A 16,818-nucleotide genomic window follows, 5' to 3' on the forward strand; every position below is an offset into this window, starting at 1 on the left:
CAGCCTACCAGCCTCCCAGTCTGCTCCAGCCCAGGTCAGCCTACCAGCCTCCCAGTCTGCTCCAGCCCAGGTCAACCAACCAGCCTCCCAGTCTGCTCCAGCCCAGGTCAACCTACCAGCCTCCCAGTCTGCTCCAGCCCAGGTCAGCCTACCAGCCTCCCAGTCTGCTCCAGCCCAGGTCAGCCTACCAGCCTCCCAGTCTGCTCCAGCCCAGGTCAGCCTACCAGCCTCCCAGTCTGCTCCAGCCCAGGTCAACCAACCAGCCTCCCAGTCTGCTCCAGCCCAGGTCAACCTACCAGCCTCCCAGTCTGCTCCAGCCCAGGTCAGCCTACCAGCCTCCCAGTCTGCTCCAGCCCAGGTCAGCCTACCAGCCTCCCAGTCTGCTCCAGCCCAGGTCAGCCTACCAGCCTCCCAGTCTGCTCCAGCCCAGGTCAACCTACCAGCCTCCCAGTCTGCTCCAGCCCAGGTCAACCTACCAGCCTCCCAGTCTGCTCCAGCCCAGGTCAGCCTACCAGCCTCCCAGTCTGCTCCAGCCCAGGTCAGCCTCCCAGTCTGCTCCAGCCCAGGTCAGCCTACCAGCCTCCCAGTCTGCTCCAGCCCAGGTCAGCCTCCCAGTCTGCTCCAGCCCAGGTCAGCCTACCAGCCTCCCAGTCTGCTCCAGCCCAGGTCAGCCTCCCAGTCTGCTCCAGCCCAGGTCAGCCTACCAGCCTCCCAGTCTGCTCCAGCCCAGGTCAGCCTCCCAGTCTGCTCCAGCCCAGGTCAGCCTACCAGCCTCCCAGTCTGCTCCAGCCCAGGTCAGCCTCCCAGTCTGCTCCAGCCCAGGTCAGCCTCCCAGTCTGCTCCAGCCCAGGTCAGCCTCCCAGTCTGCTCCAGCCCAGGTCAGCCAACCAGCCTCCCAGTCTGCTCCAGCCCAGGTCAGCCTACCAGCCTCCCAGTCTGCTCCAGCCCAGGTCAGCCTACCAGCCTCCCAGTCTGCTCCAGCCCAGGTCAACCTACCAGCCTCCCAGTCTGCTCCAGCCCAGGTCAGCCTACCAGCCTCCCAGTCTGCTCCAGCCCAGGTCAGCCTACCAGCCTCCCAGTCTGCTCCAGCCCAGGTCAGCCAACCAGCCTCCCAGTCTGCTCCAGCCCAGGTCAGTCTACCAGCCTCCCAGTCTGCGTCACCCAGACAATCATCCACAACTGCAATCCTTATCGATTCAAATGGGAAGTTCTTGGTCCAGGAAAGATTATTCCCTAGACACCAGGTGTATAAGTTCTGGTGTCCTACAACTGAGAGTGCAATGCAGCTACTCAGTCAGACCAGGATTGACACCCCCGACAACATCATCATCCACACTGGCACAAACGACCTTCATGCCAAAGGTGAAAATGTATCTGGGGCAGTGAGAAGAGTGGCAGAACGGGCCCAGGCTATGTTCCCAACAACCAATATAGTTGTGTCCACCCTCCTACCAAGAAAATACTTCCCAGGACAGTTGATCGACAGAATAAATCGACAGATCACTGTGGACTGTGCCTCACTGCTCAACGTTAGAATGGCTCACCATCCCACTCTGACAGGTGAACACTTATACGATAATGTACATCTTGATCAGGACAGTGTCAGAACTTTTGCTAAGGACCTTAAGGATGTAACACTTGGCAGGGACCCACACACCCATCACCCCAGCAGCAGAGTCCCCCCGCCCCACCTTCTGAAACAACAGTACCCCCACCATCCCCAGGAGAGAAGAGCCAGACACGGCTTTTTACAGCACAGCTCTACAAGACCGGGCCCAACACAGCACAGATTTACCAGACCAGACCCGCCTCAGGACAGCACGACCAGACCCGGCCCATCACAACACAGCTCTACTAGACCCGACCCATCACAACACAGCTCTACTAGACCCGACCCATCACAACACAGCTCTACTAGACCAGGCCCATCACAACACAGCTCTACTAGACCCCATCACAACACAGCTCTACTAGACCAGGCCCATCACAGCTCTACTAGACCCGACCCATCACAACACAGCTCTACTAGACCCCATCACAACACAGCACTACTAGACCCCATCACAACACAGCTCTACTAGACCCCATCACAACACAGCTCTACTAGACCCCATCACAACACAGCTCTACTAGACCCGACCCATCACAACACAGCTCTACTAGACCCCATCACAACACAGCTCTACTAGACCCCATCACAACACAGCTCTACTAGACCCCATCACAACACAGCTCTACTAGACCCCATCACAACACAGCTCTACTAGACTAGACCCCATCACAACACAGCTCTACTAGACCCCATCACAACACAGCACTACTAGACCCCATCACAACACAGCTCTACTAGACCCCATCACAACACAGCTCTACTAGACCCCATCACAACACAGCTCTACTAGACCCCATCACAACACAGCTCTACTAGACCCGACCCATCACAACACAGCTCTACTAGACCCGACCCATCACAACACAGCTCTACTAGACCCCATCACAACACAGCTCTACTAGACCCGACCCATCACAACACAGCTCTACTAGACCCCATCACAACACAGCTCTACTAGACCCCATCACAACACAGCTCTACTAGACCCGACCCATCACAACACAGCTCTACTAGACCCGACCCATCACAACACAGCTCTACTAGACCCCATCACAACACAGCTCTACTAGACCCGACCCATCACAACACAGCTCTACTAGACCCGACCCATCACAACACAGCTCTACTAGACCCGGCACATCACAGCACAGCACTGACCACTACTCTAGTGTCGGGCAGAACACTGTCCTTCAGAGAAGTGCACCACATGATGCAGTCCACAACATGTATCATTCAGATCATCAGCCTACATATACTGAGGTAACCTCTGGCAAAACACACCTAGAACTATCAGAGATTGGTGAGGTGCGCCAACTACTGGATCGAATATGCAGACTAGTGGGCTAGACAGACCCTTTAATTTACACACACTCACACGTACATACACACACACGCACACGAAACACATACGTACAAGGGGTTGCAGATTGCATTGCTTTGCATTTAGGGCAATCTTATTCCATTCTAATTGATTTTTTTACATTTACATTTACGTCATTTAGCAGACGCTCTTATCTAGAGCAACTTACAAATTGGTGCGTTCACCTTATGATAGCCAGTGTGACAACCACTTTACAATATATGTATATATATTTTTTTCATTCATTTTTTTGGGGGGGTGGGGTAGGGGGAGGGTAGAATAATTACTTTGATCCTATCCCAGGTATTCCTTAAAGAGGTGGGATTTCAAGTGTCTCCGGAAGGTGGTGAGTGACTCCGCTGTCCTGGCGTCGTGAGGGAGCTTGTTCCACCATTGGGGTGCCAGAGCAGCGAACGGTTTTGACTGGGCTGAGCGGGAACTGTGCTTCCGCAGAGGAAGGGGAGCCAGCAGGCCAGAGGTGGATGAACGCAATGCCCTCGTTTGGGTGTAGGGACTGATCAGAGCCTGAAGGTACGGAGGTGCCGTTCCCCTCACAGCTCTGTAGGCAAGCACCATGGTCTTGTAGCAGATGCAGGCTTCAACTGGAAGCCAGTGGAGTGTGCGGAGGAGTGGGGTGACGTGAGAGAACTTGGGAAGGTTGAACACCAGACGGGCTGCAGCGTTCTGGATAAGTTGTAGGGGTTTAATGGCACAGGCAGGGAGCCCAGCCAACAGCGAGTTGCAGTAATCCAGACGGGAGATGACAAGTGCCTGGATTAGGACCTGTGCCGCTTCCTGTGTAAGGTAGGGTCGTACTCTGCGAATGTTGTAGAGCATGAACCTACAGGATCGGGTCACCGCTTTGATGTTAGCGGAGAACGACAGGGTGTTGTCCAGGGTCACGCCAAGGTTCTTTGCACTCTGGGAGGAGGACACAACAGTGTTGTCAACCGTGATGGCGAGATCATGGAGCAGGCAGTCCTTCCCCGGGAGGAAGAGCAGCTCCGTCTTGCCGAGGTTCAGCTTGAGGTGGTGATCCGTCATCCACACGGATATGTCTGCCAGACATGCAGAGATGCGATTCGCCACCTGGTTATCAGAAGGGGGAAAGGAGAAGATTAATTGTGTGTCGTCTGCGTAGCAATGATAGGAGAGACTATGTGAGGATATGATAGAGCCAAGTGACTTGGTGTATAGCGAGAATAGGAGAGGGCCTAGAACTGAGCCCTGGGGGGCACCAGTGGTGAGAGCACGTGGAGCGGAGACAGATTCTCGCCACGCCACCTGGTAGGAGCGATCTGTGAGGTAGGACGCAATCCAAGAGTGAGCCGCGCCGGAGATGCCCAACTCTGAGAGGGTGGAGAGGAGGATCTGATGGTTCACAGTATCAAAGACACTTGATGAAATTGAAAACCAATTCTGGGACATGTGGAACAATTTAAGCACAACAAAGCCACATGAATGAGCCATACAAGATGAAGGAATTTTGAAAACTTATTTTGATAATCTATACAAAAACATCCCACAAAAAGACTTACAACAGAACCAATTAGAAATTCAAGAAAAATTGAACATCCTTGAATTAGTCATTAAAAACAACCAAAATCCATTAGATTACCCAATAACCCAACAAGAACTAAATGAAAAGCTAAAATCTATCAAACCAAAGAAGGCTTGTGGTCTAGATAACATCATAAATTAAATGCTGAAAAACAGCACACCTGAGTTGCAAAATGCTGTGCTTAAATTGATCAACATGGTACTAACTTCTGGCTGCTTTCCTGATGTCTGGAACCAGGGGCTCATCTCGCCTATCCACAACAGTGGAGACAAATCAGACCCCAATAATTACAGGGGAATATGCGTAAACAGAAACTTGGGAAAGGTTTTCTGTTGCATTTTGAATTCAAGAATTCAAACCTTTCTTCAAGAGAAAAAAGTAATAAGTAAATGTCAAACTGTCCAACCATCGCAATACTGACCGTATATACACCTTACACACACTAATTAATAAACACGTTCACCAAAAAAAAGAGAGCAAAATCTTTGCTTTATTGACTTTAAAAAAGCATTCGATTCTATTTGGCACGAAGGGCTATTCTTCAAATTTCTCCAAAGTGGGCTCGGTGGTAGGGTGTATGACCTTATAAAATGTACGTACACAGAAAACAAGTGTGCAATAAAAATCAAAAACCAAAGAACATAATTATTTTCTCAACGTCGAGGTGTGAGACAAGGCTGCAGTTTGAGTCCAAACCTTTTCAACATTTATATAAATGAATTAGCAGACATGTTGGACCATTCTGCAGCCACAGGACTCACACTACTCCTCCACGTCTCCTGATGTACTGGCCTGTCTCCTGGTAGCGCCTCCATGCTCTGGACACTACGCTGACAGACACAGCAAACCTTCTTGCCACAGCTCGCATTGATGTGCCATCCTGGATGAGCTGCACTACCTGAGCCACTTGTGTGGGTTGTAGACTCCGTCTCATGCTACCATTAGAGTGAAAGCACCACCAGCATTCAAAAGTGACCAAAACATCAGCCAGGAAGCATAGGAACTGAGAAGTCGTCTGTGGTCACCACCTGCAAAACCAGTCCTTTATTGGGGGTGTCTTGCTAATTGCCTATAATTTCCACCTGTTGTCTATTCCATTTGCACAACAGCATGTGAAATGTATTGTCAATCAGTGTTGCTTCCTAAGTGGACAGTTTGATTTCATAGAAGTGTGATTGACTTGGAGTTACATTGTGTTGTTTAAGTGTTCCCTTTATTTTTTTGAGCAGTGTATTTGTATCAGTTTGTATGAATGAGTGGTTCCAATATATTTGTATCAGTTCGTATGAATGAGTCGTTCCAAGATATTTGTATCAGTTTGTATGAATGAGTGGTTCCAATATATTTGTATCAGTTTGTATGAATGAGTGGTTCCAATATATTTGTATCAGTTTGTATGAATGAGTGGTTCCAATATATAATAATAATAATATGCCATTTAGCAGACGCTTTTATCCAAAGCGACTTACAGTCATGCGTGCATAAATTTTTGTGTATGGGTGGTCCCGGGGATCGAACCCACTACCTTGGCGTTACAAGCGCCGTGCTCTACCAGCTGAGCTACAGAGGACCACGTATTTGTATCAGTTTGTATGAATGAGTGGTTCCAAGATATTTGTATCAGTTTGTATGAATGAGTGGTTCCAAGATATTTGTATCAGTTTGTATGAATGAGTGGTTCCAATATATTTGTATCAGTTTGTATGAATGAGTAGTCCCAAGATATTTGTATCAGTTTGTATGAATGAGTGGTTCCAAGATATGTACACCTTCAAAACAGCACAGAAGGGTGTTCCACAATATTTATTTAACAATAACTGAAAGTCCCAAGTGGACAAGTGCAAAAAGTCCTATTTTAAAAGTCCTTGAGGAGCGTTCCGTGGTCCCACGATGGCAGGACCACTCTGAGGGATCCAAGCAAGTGTTCATGGCAGGACCGCTCTGAGGGATCCAAGCAGGTGTTCATGGCAGGACCGCTCTGAGGGATCCAAGCAGGTGTTCATGGCAGGACCGCTCTGAGGGATCCAAGCAGGTGTTCATGGCAGGAACGCTCTGAGGGATCCAAGCAGGTGTTCATGGCAGGAACGCTCTGAGGGATCCAAGCAAGTGTTCATGGCAGGAACGCTCTGAGGGATCCAAGCAAGTGTTCATGGCAGGAACGCTCTGAGGGATCCAAGCAAGTGTTCATGGCAGGACCGCTCTGAGGGATCCAAGCAGGTGTTCATGGCAGGAACGCTCTGAGGGATCCAAGCAGGTGTTCATGGCAGGACCGCTCTGAGGGATCCAAGCAGGTGTTCATGGCAGGAACGCTCTGAGGGATCCAAGCAGGTGTTCATGGCAGGAACGCTCTGAGGGATCCAAGCAAGTGTTCATGGCAGGAACGCTCTGAGGGATCCAAGCAAGTGTTCATGGCAGGAACGCTCTGAGGGATCCAAGCAAGTGTTCATGGCAGGAACGCTCTGAGGGATCCAAGCAGGTGTTCGCATCAGGCCTCTCCTGGGTGATGTTGTACTGAGTGAAAGAAAGATTCTGTCAGAAGACTGCGCTGACGCCTCAGGTCAAATACAACAAACCTCCACAATACCTCTCCACAAATGATGAAACTAAACCACAATAGAACAGAAAGATGATGGGGAAATAGTAAATAGATTTAATAGATGGGAAAATGACCAAGGCTTGATACAGTAACTGGAACCAAAATAAATGGAGAAACAGGGGATAATGACTAAAGTAACATTATCTGGTATCAATAAAGGCAAATGTCTATTCACCAAAGTTCAGGTTTTCAATGGTCTATGTAGTAAGGGCCAGTGGGGGGGACACTAGTGAATAAAACAGTCCAGATGTGAGTGGAGAGTGTTCAGGCAGAAAAGTCGCTATAATCCACTGACTTGTCGAGCGCTATCGAAACGTTGTGAGTCTATACTGGTGCAGATAGAATGAGAAGTGTAGGCAACTAAGGGAAGGGTGAACATGCCTCACCCTCCCATGCCTCACCCTCCCATGCCTCACCCTCCCATGCCTCACCCTCCCATGCCTCACCCTCCCATGCCTCACCCTCCCAGTATCCCAAAATACCTCCTCTCTTGCTCACAGTAGGTGCACTGGCATTAATGAGTGTGTAGCAACGCAGTAGAGAGCGTCAGAATACAGCTTTATCTGGCACTAAATTAGAGTTGGATATAGGGAGATACTTAGCTTTGGGAAGTGTGACGCGTTCACCCTCCCAATTCCCATAAAGGCCTTCTCTCTCCGTTTCAACACTGGTCCCGGTCTGCTCCAGCAACAGTGTTCTCCTCTCTGGCTCTGCAACCTCGCTGCTCCCAGCTCACATTAATGGCGTGCTGCTTCTGGCTTTCACCTTGAATAAATTACAGGTGCAAGCAACTCCCAGGTCCCAATCAGTGACGCGTCAATTAATTACTCCTGGAATTACAAGCTAAACTGGAATTACTGAGTATACCATTACAGATATGAACTGGTAAATCTTTACATACATGAGATCATCAAAAACATGTTGAAATAGCATTAGGCTGAACTAGCTAGCTTTCTTACCTAAAAGAAGAAGCGACTTACATTTTGTACATTTTAGTAATTTAGCAGACGCTCTTATCCAGAGCGACTCACAGTTAGTGGGTGCATCCGATGTGGCTACTGGATCCGTTAGCCACAGATAGCCACATATTTTTATAACTAACCCATTGTTCTATGCAAAGATTCTATCAAATATGTGTTATAACTAAACTGTAGTATCTTAGGATGCTTCTTAGATTGATGATACCGGACACACAAGTACGTTTTAGTATTAAATTTAGAATAACATTACAGGAATGCACATGGTGTAAGCTACCTGAGGCTTTTCCGATCATGGTTATATGGCAGACATTTAAACAGTTACGCATGGTGGAAAGCAAATCCCGTACAGTCAATACTGCCATCTATTGGTAAACATAATACTTAACATAAATATACCAAGTTACTACATTCCCCCTTTAAGGCTAATAACCCAACATCATTCCTTTGAGCTGCCAACTAAACATTTATGATTCTCATAACAATCACATTTTGTTCGTGACCTCTAGGAACATGATCTCCCTTAAGATCTGAAATAGTCTGGCGGACGTCTCTCTCTAATGGAGCGTCTCAGAGGTGCCACTTTATGGTGAACAAGTCCTTCTGTGGAGGCGTCACAGGAAGTGGCCGTCCCAGACTGGTGGTCTCAGGAAGTTGGTCTCAGGAAGTTGGTCTCAGGCAGTTGGTCTCAGGAAGTTGGTCTCAGGCAGTTGGTCTCAGGAAGTTGGTCTCAGGAAGTTGGTCCCAGGAAGTTGAGCCTTGTTGGTTGCAGGTTGTTTGTCCAACTGCAACTCTGGGGAACGTTCCAATGTCCTGTCCTGCTTGTTTAAGCATTGATCCAAGCCAACAGATGGAACTGGAATTCAAGCTCGGATCTGATCCACGTGTCTCCTTAGTCTTTGTCCTCTTCTGGGGAACACAGTATATGATACTGGTCCTGAGCAATCCTCAATTGTAGCTGGAATCCATTTGGGACCAAACCCATAGTTTCTTGTGTAGACATAGTCTCCAGGTGAGAAAGTTCTGAGTTTGGCTCTGCCGTCATGATTCCGTTTTTGTTGTATTTTGACTTTCAGGTCTGGTCTGATGAGATCCAAGGTTGACCTTAACCTCCTTGATAGCAGCATTTCTGCAGGTGACAACCCAGTTATAGCTTGAGGAGTGATCCTTTAGCTAAACAAGAATCTTGACACCTTCGTTTCAACGCTGTCCCCTTGCGTCTTCCTCATCCCTTCCTTCACGGTCTGAACCGCACGTTCTGCTAATCCGTTTGAAGATGGGTGAAAAGGGGCCGACGTTACATGCTGAATTCCATTTTGTTTCATGAAACCAGTGCTTGTAAAACAAGTAGCATTGTCGCTAACCAACATTTGAGGCAATCCCATGACACAGAAGCTTTGTCTCAACTTCTCAATCGTAGTGTGCGATGGTGACGTGTTCATGGGGTAAACATGCATCCGTTCTGAATGAGACTCAATCAGCACGAGGAAAATTTTCCCTAGGAAGGGTCCAGTAGTCCACATGGTTTTTCAGGCCATTCCCATGGATGTAATGGCGCGGTGGGGGGTGACTTCCTGTTACTCTGACAATCTGCACAGAGGCTAACCTCATTTTCCACATCTTGGACCATCTTTGGCCACCAGACATATGACCTCGCTAGGCCTTTCATTCTCGACGTACCTGGATGTGACTGGTGCAACAACATCAGTAGCATACCCCACCCTTGTGGTGGGATAACTACTCTTGAACCCCACATAACACACCCATCTCCAACACTCAAGGCCAAGCGGCGCGTGTAGTATGCCATGATCTGAGGCTCTGTCGCTGTAGGCCACTTTCAGGACAAATTCATGCACTTGTGATAGCGTCACATCCTTTGAAGTCCATTGGCTGATTTGTGCTGTGTTCACCAGTGCATCATCCAACACATTGATCATCAAGACTTGGTCATTTTCTCCTTCCTGAGCGATGATTTCTGGAATGGGCAGCCTACTCAGAGCATCAGCATTCCCACGGTATCTACCTGGCTTGTAGATTATTCTGTACTCATAGGCCCTGAGCCACACAGTGATTTTCTCCCCTGTGGTGACATGTTTTATTTCCTCCAACCATCTTCTCCCTAGTAAGCTGGGGCCAGTACCTTCCACTGCTAAGAGAGGCAGACTTTTATTTTGTCCTTGATAATCCACTTGAACATCAGCAACTCCAAATCAGAGTGATTTTCTCCCCTGTGTACATTTTGAGTTTAATGGGGTCTCTCTCAGTTTAGGCATTTCACCTTTTTTCCACTTCTCATTGAATTGGGCCTGTTCAACAGTGTGACGCTACATCTTGTGTATATTTCAAATGGTACCTTAAATCCATTTATTCCCATTTCAACAAAGAAAGGCTTCACCTTTTTCATATTCGCCACCTGTACACTGTACATTGAAAACGCTTGCTCTGCGTAGTCACGGTAGTTAAAGCGTCGCGAGGTATTCGGTTTTCTTCTGTCCGTTTTCTTTTTTGTAACCCGTTGCCTTTTCTTATTGCGGCACGCCCACGCAGTGTGTCCTATTATCCCACATGCATAACACTTTTCATGTTTGAATTTACAGTCAAATGCTGCATGTTTGCCTTTGCAACGATAGTCTATTGGCTGCTGCCCCGCCGATTTCCCTTCTTTGAAACTCAACGCGCTCAGAGCTGCTCTCTTTTACTGTATAGCACACAGTTGCGTCCCTTGCCTGCAAATCCAGTGCATTTCTATTCGCGGACTCCATGGCCTGGGTCAGTTACACTGCATTCTCAAACGTGAGATCAGGCTCTGATAACAAGCCTATTTGTATCCCGTCATCATTAACACCAGCCGATCGCGTAGCATTTGCAATAATGTATTTCCATAGTTACAGTCCAGGGCTAGTATTCCCCCACCGATTGGGTAGGTTCTCTCATGCGTGAACCGATTGGGTAGGTTCTCTCATGCGTGAACCGATTGGGTAGGTTCTCTCATGCGTGAACCGATTGGGTAGGTTCTCTCATGCGTGAACCGATTGGGTAGGTTCTCTCATGCGTGAACCGATTGGGTAGGTTCTCTCATGTGTGAACCGATTGGGTAGGTTCTCTCATGCGTGAACCGATTGGGTAGGTTCTCTCATGCGTGAACCGATTGGGTAGGTTCTCTCATGCGTGAACCGATTGGGTAGGTTCTCTCATGCGTGAACCGATTGGGTAGGTTCTCTCATGCGTGAATCAAACTTGAATCGTTGCATTTTTTCACTGGGTTTGAAGTGATCTGTTAATAGATCGACTAGATCTATGAATGACTTTTCTCCTGGTTATCTGAGCTCAACAGGTTTCTCATTAAGCTGTCTGTCTGTGCACCCACAACACTAATGAGTATGGATTTCTGTATAGCGGCATCAGTTATTTTATTAGCAGCAAAGAAATGTTCCATTATTTCACAGTACTCCTCCCATTCCTGATTTTTAGGGTCAAATGGTGGTAGCGAGCCTATTGTCGTCAAAGCCATCTTTTCCGATTCTCTCTCCCCTCACATAGTCAATAATTTGTCCTACCCATATAAAGGGAATCAATTATTCAGTCTCTTCCACCGCTCACTCGAGTCTCACATCTATCGTTACACGCCAAACACTCCGTTGAATTCGTGGCAAACAAATCCAAATCATCCATAGCCATTCTCGTCGCCAAATATTTATCTTAGGATGCTTCTTGGATTGATGACACCGGACACGTAAGTACGTTTTAGTATTTAATTTAGAATAACATTACCGGAATGCACCTGGCGTAAGCTACCTGAGGCTTTTCCGATCACGGTTATATGGCAGACATTTAAACAGCTACGGATAGTGGAAAGCAAACCCCATATTGAGTCAATACTGCCATCTATTCGTCAACATAATCCTTAACATAAATTTACCAGGATAGACCACAGCCTGTTGTTTCACATGGGAACAAATGAGTCAGTTGGCAGAACAAGCAAGGAGGGGAGCAGAGCCAAGCTAGGAGGGGGGCAGAGCCAAGCAAGGATGGGGGCAGAGCCAAGCAAAGAGGGGAGCAGAGCCAAGCAAGGAGGGGAGCAGAGCCAAGCAATGAGGGGAGCAGAGCCAAACAAGGAGGGGAGCAGAGCCAAGCAATGAGGGGAGCAGAGCCAAGCAAGGAGGGGAGCAGAGCCAAGCAAGGAGGGGAGCAGAGCCAAGCAAGGAGGGGGCAGAGCCAAGCAAGGAGGGGAGCAGAGCCAAACAAGGAGGGGAGCAGAGCCAAACAAGGAGGGGAGCAGAGCCAAACAAGGAGGGGAGCAGAGCCAAACACGAGTTAGCGCGATCCTATCGCCGCGTTCTAGCATCATTTGTTTATTTCCGTTACGGGTCGCCTACTCTGTGAAGTGACCGTGTGTAATAACTCAATTCGCCATTGCCCACCTTCTAAACAACGCCATTTTTTGAAACTTTGCCAAAGTTAGTCCACTCTGTTCGTAACCTATTGTAGTTTTGGGAACAGAAAACTATTGTGATCAAATGTTTAATCGATGAGTAAATTAGCAGAATGTCAGCCAAAATCAATCTCATTCCATCTTCACCCACTGCCAGCCACTCTGCATTGGAAACGCCAAGCGGATGCTTCATTTATACTGTACATCAGGTAAAATATCTGTCTCATTGTTCTATCTGTGGGTTAGCTACCTTCTTCTTTAAGGTTTATTGGCAGACTACAACCATAAGGTGTACTGCCGCCACCTACTGTATGGAGTAGTAAACTATCCCCCCAAAACTAAAGCTATTTTGGATGAAGAAATTCCTACCAACTACCCCCAAAAAACAAATTCACGCTACTTCTGGTTAGCTACCTGGGGACGTAAACATCATGTTGTATGGGTCCCACCTTCCATTTAGCTAGCCAATCAATGGCATTGTAACAAAAAGCAGTGCTATGATTGGTCAATAAGGCTGCCAATCATATTTGAGTACTATTTCATCACAGAGTTTCTAAATTTACATTTACGTCATTTAGCAGACGCTCTTATCCAGAGCGACTTACAAATTGGTGCATTCAACTTAGGATAGCCAGTGGGACAACCACCACTGGGGGAGAGGGGGTGTAGAAGGATTACTGTTATACTATTCCAGGTATTCCTTAAAGAGGTGGGGTTTCAAGTGTCTCCGGAAGGTGGTCAGTGACTCCGCTGTCCTGGCGTCGTGGGGGAGCTTTTTCCACCATTGTACCTTTGATGTCATTGTAGATTTGTGAGCAGACAGAGATCATATATCAAGTGTACCATGACCAGGGAGATGCGGGCTCCACACTTCAATTTCTTGCTCTCAATTCCACTTTCCAGCCACACATAGGTATTTCAATGTCATAGCCAGTGGTAACTTGTGGAATAGATACCGGCTGGACCGCGGTTTTAACCAATCAGCAGCCAGTATTATACCCACCCATTGTATAAAAGGACTATAAGCACCAACGCTCTCATAAAAGCAGCAAGATTTAATTTACAGTTTTATTTCTTTTTTTAAAGTGTCATTATACACAATAAATACAATACAAAAGTAATCTAATACTATACTTCAAATTCTCTCTTTTTTGTACAGTATTGTTGGTTTCTCTGTGTCGTTGTTGCTCTTGCTGCGTTTGGGTTTGAATTGTCCACCGGGCTTTGAACAGAGGGATGATGGGGGATGGAGAGATTAACAGTGACGGGACGGGACAGGACGGGGGGAGAGAGTCAGAGATTTGATAAAGAAAAAAGGTCAACAATGTGACCTGAATGTGGCCGTGTTAATTGAAATGCATCCTAGCCTACTGAACGTCAGGACAACCAGAGGATTTGTTTTAACATGTAAAGGTGATTTCATCTTTCATTGACACCTCATCATCATTACAGTAATCAGCCTCAACAGTCAACCAGAAAGTCAGCCAACCACCTCAATATTTAACCATACTACCCATTACCTAACCATGTATAAGAACACAACCTAACCATCTAGCTAAGAAGAATGGAACAGCTGGAACCAGAAAGTGTGGAGATGATGACAGAAGTCACAATATGGAAAAAGAGAGACGTGGATCTGTGATGAGTTAGTTAGGGTTAATGATGAGCTAGCTAAAACAGGGTTAGGGTTAATGATGAGCTAGCTAAAACAGGGTTAGGGTTAATGATGAGCTAGCTAAAACAGGGTTAGGGTTAATGATGAGCTAGCTAAAACAGGGTTAGGGTTGATGAGCTAGCTAGCTAAAACAGGGTTAGGGTTAATGATGAGCTAGCTAAAACAGGGTTAGGGTTAATGATGAGCTAGCTAAAACAGGGTTAGGGTTAATGATGATGATAGCTAAAACAGGGTTAGGGTTAATGATGAGCTAGCTAAAACAGGGTTAGGGTTGATGATGAGCTAGCTAAAACAGGGTTAGGGTTAATGATGATGATAGCTAAAACAGGGTTAGGGTTAATGATGAGCTAGCTAAAACAGGGTTAGGGTTAATGATGAGCTAAAACAGGGTTAGGGTTAATGATGATGATCGCTAAAACAGGGTTAGGGTTAATGATGAGCTAGCTAAAACAGGGTTAGGGTTAATGATGAGCTAGCTAAAACAGGGTTAGGGTTAATGATGAGCTAGCTAAAACAGGGTTAGGGTTAATGATGAGCTAGCTAAAACAGGGTTAGGGTTAATGATGAGCTAGCTAAAACAGGGTTAGGGTTAATGATGAGCTAGCTAAAACAGGGTTAGGGTTAATGATGATGATGGCTAAAACAGGGTTAGGGTTAATGATGAGCTAGCTAAAACAGGGTTAGGGTTAATGATGATGATGGCTAAAACAGGGTTAGGGTTAATGATGAGCTAGCTAAAACAGGGTTAGGGTTAATGATGATGATAGCTAAAACAGGGTTAGGGTTAATGATGAGCTAGCTAAAACAGGGTTAGGGTTAATGATGAGCTAAAACAGGGTTAGGGTTAATGATGAGCTAGCTAAAACAGGGTTAGGGTTAATGATGAGCTAGCTAAAACAGGGTTAGGGTTAATGATGAGCTAGCTAAAACAGGGTTAGGGTTAATGATGAGCTAGCTAAAACAGGGTTAGGGTTAATGATGAGCTAGCTAAAACAGGGTTAGGGTTAATGATGAGCTAGCTAAAACAGGGTTAGGGTTAATGATGAGCTAGCTAAAACAGGGTTAGGGTTAATGATGATGATGGCTAAAACAGGGTTAGGGTTAATGATGAGCTAGCTAAAACAGGGTTAGGGTTAATGATGATGATAGCTAAAACAGGGTTAGGGTTAATGATGAGCTAGCTAAAACAGGGTTAGGGTTAATGATGAGCTAGCTAAAACAGGGTTAGGGTTAATGATGAGCTAAAACAGGGTTAGGGTTAATGATGAGCTAGCTAAAACAGGGTTAGGGTTAATGATGATGATAGCTAAAACAGGGTTAGGGTTAATGATGAGCTAGCTAAAACAGGGTTAGGGTTAATGATGATGATAGCTAAAACAGGGTTAGGGTTAATGATGAGCTAGCTAAAACAGGGTTAGGGTTAATGATGAGCTAGCTAAAACAGGGTTAGGGTTAATGATGATGATGGCTAAAACAGGGTTAGGGTTAATGATGAGCTAGCTAAAACAGGGTTAGGGTTAATGATGATGATAGCTAAAACAGGGTTAGGGTTAATGATGAGCTAGCTAAAACAGGGTTAGGGTTAATGATGAGCTAGCTAAAACAGGGTTAGGGTTAATGATGAGCTAGCTAAAACAGGGTTAGGGTTAATGATGAGCTAGCTAAAACAGGGTTAGGGTTAATGATGAGCTAGCTAAAACAGGGTTAGGGTTAATGATGATGATGGCTAAAACAGGGTTAGGGTTAATGATGAGCTAGCTAAAACAGGGTTAGGGTTAATGATGATGATAGCTAAAACAGGGTTAGGGTTAATGATGAGCTAGCTAAAACAGGGTTAGGGTTAATGATGATGATAGCTAAAACAGGGTTAGGGTTGATGAGCTAGCTAGCTAAAACAGGGTTAGGGTTAATGATGAGCTAGCTAAAACAGGGTTAGGGTTAATGATGAGCTAAAACAGGGTTAGGGTTAATGATGATGATAGCTAAAACAGGGTTAGGGTTAATGATGAGCTAGCTAAAACAGGGTTAGGGTTAATGATGAGCTAGCTAAAACAGGGTTAGGGTTAATGATGATGCTAGCTAAAACAGGGTTAGGGTTAATGATGAGCTAGCTAAAACAGGGTTAGGGTTAATGATGAGCTAGCTAAAACAGGGTTAGGGTTAATGATGAGCTAGCTAAAACAGGGTTAGGGTTAATGATGATGATAGCTAAAACAGGGTTAGGGTTGATGAGCTAGCTAGCTAAAACAGGGTTAGGGTTAATGATGAGCTAGCTAAAACAGGGTTAGGGTTAATGATGAGCTAAAACAGGGTTAGGGTTAATGATGATGATAGCTAAAACAGGGTTAGGGTTAATGATGAGCTAGCTAAAACAGGGTTAGGGTTAATGATGAGCTAGCTAAAACAGGGTTAGGGTTAATGATGATGCTAGCTAAAACAGGGTTAGGGTTAATGATGAGCTAGCTAAAACAGGGTTAGGGTTAATGATGAGCTAGCTAAAACAGGGTTAGGGTTAATGATGAGCTAGCTAAAACAGGGTTAGGGTTAATGATGAGCTAGCTAAAACAGGGTTAGGGTTAATGATGAGCTAGCTAAAACAGGGTTA

Source organism: Coregonus lavaretus (assembly GCF_964263955.1).
Source record: "Coregonus lavaretus genome assembly, chromosome: 26".
Classification (NCBI taxonomy): Eukaryota; Metazoa; Chordata; class Actinopteri; order Salmoniformes; family Salmonidae; genus Coregonus; species Coregonus lavaretus.